The sequence below is a fragment of the Alligator sinensis genome, unplaced genomic scaffold (assembly GCF_000455745.1).
Source record: "Alligator sinensis unplaced genomic scaffold, ASM45574v1 scaffold243_1, whole genome shotgun sequence".
Classification (NCBI taxonomy): Eukaryota; Metazoa; Chordata; order Crocodylia; family Alligatoridae; genus Alligator; species Alligator sinensis.
In genome coordinates this window covers 910,882-917,219 of record NW_005841841.1, presented here as the reverse complement: position 1 = coordinate 917,219, position 6,338 = coordinate 910,882, and positions in this window count along the sequence as shown.

The window sequence follows — 6,338 nt, the reverse complement described above, 5'->3', positions numbered from 1 at the left end:
ATGCGGAGTAATGCTTTGACATAGGATAAATAATGGGTGGTCTGGGGGGATTCTTTTTATCTTTTATCATTTATTAAGTATATACAACACAGTAAACTGTGAATAAAGTCCCTCTTCAAACCATCTATTACAGTGGCAGTGGCAGTTTAAATCAGTCTGAAAATGTTTTAGATCCAATTTTTGCAAAAAGCACAATCAGTGCTGCCTTCCTTGTTTAGTAGAACTAAATGAGACTAAGGTGGGAGACAACTGAGAAAAATAATGAAGTATTTTTCACCTTGTGCATTTAAGACACATTTTGCATTTAGTTTATTTCACCGCTTTCCCTATATGTTCTGTTTGTTGTTGCTTATGTGGATCTTTCACACAGCAATAAGGAAGATAAAGTCACTTTGAAACTAAAAAATATGGTAAGATGCAAAAGTTGTCAGGTGGGATCCAAGGGCAGCAGTTGTGCTTACCATAACTTAACTCACTTTAAGAAGTATCCAGTGTTGAAATTGATAGCAACCCTTTAAGAACTGTGATGATATTGCTAGCTGCCCAAGCTTTGTTTTTTGGGTTTACCGCAATGCCATTTGAACCCCTAGAGATGTGTCAATAGTCTTTCAGTGTAGTGTCCTCACTTGCAAACTCATACATTCTCCATATTAAATATATATATATATATATATATATATTTAATATCACTATTGCTAAATGAACACACAAAATCAAAACAATGGGTCAAATTATATTTGGTTACACCAACACAAAATTACTGTTTGCAATGGTGTAACTCCAGATGGACATTCATGTCATTGACAGCCTAATTTGATCCATAACTAATAAATCAAATCACCCATGAACAAAAGAGATGAATAAATAAAGTGCTGACCTTACACCCACAGAAAGCAATCATTCTATTTAGTATGGTCCAAATTTAGCCATTACTATAATCAGGTTCCACTTGGTCGAAGTCAATGTTGTGGTTCCTATTTGAATGTGCTGAATTGAGCTCTAATGCTTTATGTCATCTCCACCCTGCCCCCATTCCCTTCCTCTATGAAATGAAATAAGTAATTTTCAGCTTAGCTCCTCGCTGATAGCAATCTGAGTCATGAAATCATCATTCACTATACACTCTGCTGAAACACATGTGTTAGAAGCCTGATAGCTGAGCCTTTGCTGGGGAGAAGCTCAAGGAGGAGTTAATATGGAGTCTGAATTGCATCCCTCTTGGGAGACGAAGGTGCTTACAGGGCAGCACTAAGATAATTGACAGGGCAGCATGGGGGAAAGCTTCTAGTGCCTCTGTATCTGCTGTCTCTGCTGTTACTATGCCTCCCTTAACCTCAGTCAGGTCAAAAAAAATCCCCCCACACCCTTCTTCAAAATTAAACTAAAAACCATGAGGTTAAGGAAACTTCCCATCTCTTATTTTAATCAGCAGTTTTCACAGCAGGTAACAGCAGCTGTGGGTTTATAATTGTTCAGTTTTCAAGCAAAAAAATCTTTTACTTTCACCTGCTTTCTCTGTCTTTAAATTACTACTTTGAGTGCAAGTCTTTGTTCCTGCAGTCCTTACCAGCACTGCAGGAGGCTGAGAGAGCTTGTATCTGGAAACAATAGTCAAATTAAAGCTTAATTGGCTGTTTAAAAGGGATATGATATGGACCTTGAAGAGTTTAAAAATATCTATTAAGAATTGTTTTCAGGTTCAGGGTGAGGCCATCAACACACCACACTTTAAATCATTAAAAGAAATATAGCAACCCCTATGCCTGGAAAAGCCCAGTCATGCGGTATGATATTATTGCAGAAATTACAGGGTGAAAACCATTTTTTTGCACGGTCTCTTTTGTCTCTCTCCAGGGTGATGGGTTAGAGCTTATTTATGCATTGCAGTAACTCCAAAGAAGGGCAGAAGCAAGCAGCCAAAATAAATAGATGAAAAGTGGCAATGCAAGCATTTATTCTTTGTCTGCAAGCTTTCCTAGGGGAAAAATCTAAACCTTTGGAACATGTTAATAAAAAGGGTCAAGAGAAGACAGGGAAGCAAGCAAGTGCCCCGTGGCATCTGACGGATTTTGTAAGGTATACAATAGGCAAAATCATGCCCTCAAATGCACAGGATGTTCCATTATCTCTTGAATGTGCAATGAATGTACTCATCCCTGGGACAGAACTTGGCCCTGTTTCATTTGTGAAGAACTCCCAGTTTAAGCAATTGTCACTTCCCATATTGCCTGTAACAGCAACTTTTAGCTGAGGCTCCTAATGTAAGAAGCTGCCTTGTGACTCATGGACCACTTCTTCTACACCAAAAGCTTCTAAATACAAATCTCATCAGCAGAGATGTGCAGGATATAATCAAACAAGGTCAAGGTCCTTCCAAGTCAAGCAGCCCAGGAAACTGGCTTGGTTAAGGCCAGTTTCTGTAGCCAACAGCACACGAAGGAATGATGTCTTTTGTCAATATCACATCTGGTCTCCCTTTGACTCTCCTAAATGGCTAGATACCCACTACAGCTGGGTTGACAGTGAGTAACATAAGTCCAGAGAAGGCTCAGAATCACACCTCTAGAGCACAGGGAGATACTCTGCTACACACTGCCAGTACAGGCCTGGTATTGTGGAGCTGGCACTGTTGTTTGCTTTCAACAATGTGGTACCCTATGCTGTCTGTCACATGGGGTACACTACTAATGCCTACCCTCCCATTCCACTTCACAGGGCAATAGCATACTAGGAGAGAGGTGAGAGGGAAGAAGAGGGAAGGAGGGGCAAAGCAGCACTGGCTGTGCCTTTTGCAGGATTAGCAAAAACAACTACATTTTACAGTCAACACTAATTTAAGAAGTCAAATGTTAATTGTTTCATGCTATCCTGCTCCCAGTATCTAAAGCTCTGTGGGGAGGACATTTGGAGGAGCATTTGGTTGTTTGTTTGTGCTGCACTAATACCTAGGAACTCCAGTCATGGGCCAATGGACCCCAATGGAGAAATGGTTTGTTTATAAATACTATTGAAGTATATTGGTGTTTTAAACAGTACATGGTAGGGGAATCCTTCTAACTCATTCCACTCATTTTTATGGGTTGTATATATAATGTGACCTTTAAAGCATTCATACCACCGGGTATTTTTCTATACCAGTTCCTGGTCTGGATAACACATAATAACAGAGCAAACAAGAAACAAAACCCAAAAAACAATCTAGAATCATGCAGCTGGAAAACTCTTCACAGAGCAAATTGAAGGTTTCTTCTATGAAATACAAGAGGCATCCAATAAACTATAAAGCATGTCTGTAGTAAAAACAATTGTTCCTCTAATGATTGGGCATTTTGTTATTTGACTTCTTTACCTACCCTTTAAGAGTATAGAATTGTAATCTTAGAGGGTGAAAATCTATATTCTTACAAGAGAAACACTGGATAAAGACCAATTTTACTTGTGTCAAAAACATCCTCTCTTGATGCACTATTGCTAAACTAAAGGCAACCTCACCCAGCAAAGAAACAAAAAGTGAAGGAAAGATGAGAGCTAATGTTCTAAATGGAATGCTATTAAAACTGAGAGATCTTTCTTCATACCTATATGGATCTTCCAATTTGTGCAGATACCTCTTGGGTGCCTAAAAGCAAACACTGAACATAGGCAAAGCCAGACTCTAATTTACTTTGGATATGTGCAGTACTTTCAATGATAGTTGTTTTTTTCCCTTTAAAAATAGAACTACAGTATAATTTGTGGTATACTCAAGTGTTAAGTCTGCAAAAATATTAGATTACAGTTCTAACATTAGGTGGCTATATTACTTATTGCACACTTATCCTCAGCCACAGCACAAAATGTACTTGCAAATATGGTGGTGAATAAAAGGGAGCTATTTACTTTACTGGTATTTGTGACCCCCTTTTTCTTTGCTTATTCATTAGCATTCAGGTGGGCAAGTCTTCATTCACAAGGGTGCTCCTGGGATGCAAAAGCACTACGGATGCTAGTATGGATGATTATTAGTGAACATATCTGAACTGAAAGGGCTCCCACTGCCACTTTGGAAAACTTCTTCATGGTTTTCAGAAAAGATCCAAATAATAATGGCTACTCACAGATAATTTCTAATCAGAGTCAGAAACCTGGGTTTATGATGCTTAGATCATCCATTTGGAATTAGGAAGTGTCCTCAGTCTCATATTTTGTGTCCCCTTAAATAAGGCGAGGAACATCTACCCACAAAAAAAAAATTCACATCCTTTTATTCTGCTGTCACCATTGGCTACAGCCCTCACACCCAGCTAAGCTACAAATGTAGCATAGAGGCCAAAAAAATGTATTCAATGCTGAAATTTTACATGATATATTCATTTAGATCAATGGTCCCCACATTTTTAGAGTAACTGACCACATTCACTCTTTGAAATTTCTCATGGAACATCATATCTCTTTTAATCAATTTTTTATTTTAAGGCAGTATCATAGATGATGTACATACAATAGTCTTAGGTCTGTAGAAACCCCTGTGGATTACATACCATAGCTCTATGGATCAGTGGGTGTGTCTACACATGCATTTGATCTGGGAGCAGTTTACTCGCAAATAATCTACTTGTGAGTAAACACTCCCGGGCAAGTGTCTACATGTGCAGAGTCTCAGGAGCAGATCTGCTGCTCATGGCAGCAATCTGCTTCCACCCTTGCTGGCTTTGCACCAGCCTCCTACAGCAGCCAGGGGTATGCTAGCCCAGGGGCTGGCAGGGAGCACTGGGCTAGTAGACAGCTTGCAGGGGCTGGGACATTGCTCCCTGCCCCCAGGGCAGGAACCCCAGGCAAGTTGGGGACTTGGTGCTAACTGCCCCACTGGCAGATTGGGACAGGGGTCTGGGACCTGCCCCACCCCTGCAGCTGTTTCCAAACCCTGTGCCTCAATTACTCAGCCAGGGCATGGGGCTGGGACCAAGTCAGTCGGGACTAGCTCTCTGGAGGAGATGCATGGGCGGAAGCCCATTGCACCCCCGAGAACTGAAGACTCCTGGAGGACCCCCAGGCAGACTCCTGATACCCCCAGCGCAGAACCAAGAGGTAAACGGGGAACCATGGCAGTTAGCTAGATAGTGGGGGGGTGACAGCTGAGTGGAGCCGAGAAGGATCATGCCCCACCCCACCCGGGCCCCTACTTAGCCCAGCCCACAAGAAGCTGTGCAACCAGAGCCGTGCAAACAGACAAGCTCTGGGCCCACTGTGCTAGTTAGCACAGGAATTCATGTGGGAGGGTGTGCGGAGGGGCCATCAGCAGGCTCTCAGCCCTGAGTTGGCCCCCAGTGGAGACGCACAGCACACCCTGTGCCTGTTGCACCCCTGGGCAGCTTAAGCCCCTTATGCTGTGGGATAGGCCTACAATGCTGGATCTTGGGTAAAGAGGACAAGGGATCAGCCCTCCCCCCCTTCAGGGAGGGACCCGCGGACCTAGGGAATCCCCATCTGCACAAGAAGCTGGGAAGCCAAGGGATCCCCTCTCCAGGCATCTACTTCAGCCTGTCTGCCAGGCTGCAGCAACAGCAACAGCAACAGCTGCTGGTGAGGGTCACATGGGGTAATCATACCCATCTGGTCTCCTTCTCAAACAAGCACCTAAGGAGCCCTGCGAACAGAGCCCACCCAGCAATATGGTGATGGGCACATGCCACACCCCTAGGATTCCTGATTTGGATGAACCATCCCCACTTGGTACCTCAGAAGTCTCTACCCAGATGGGGCCTATGGTCCAGGCCTTCACACAGAGAGAGCCCTTGACTCCAGGCTGCAGAGGCTGTCTGGCACATCTGATAGAGGCTGGGATCTGGGGTATAGGCAGTCCTACTTGTAGGATGCTCACTGGTGAAAACTCTGTAGGGCCGGGTGAGGGAGCTCCAGGAGGAGGTGAGCAGACTGCAAACCATCAGGGAACATGAAAAGGATATCGATGCTTACTGCCAGGCCCTGCACCTGGAGAAGAATGCCACAGAGACCAGGCAGAAAAGTGAGCTTCAGCAAGATGCCCATACCGATGGAGAGTGGAAATTGGTCAGTTGAGGCCCAAAGCCATGACGTGCATCAGTTGCTCCACCGATAGCAACCCTCATGCCATTGACAGATGAGGCATTCACATCCTCCACACCAAGGACAGGACAGGAACAGCCACCCCCATCAAAGAAGCAACAAAGGGTGATTGTTGTGGAAGACTCCCTGCTCTGGGGAACAGAAGGTACCATCTGTTGTCCACATCCCTTTGCTCAAGGGGTCTGTTGCCTTCCAGGAGCCAGGATCTGAGATGTAATGGCAAGGATCCCAAAGCTGGTCCACCTTATGAACTA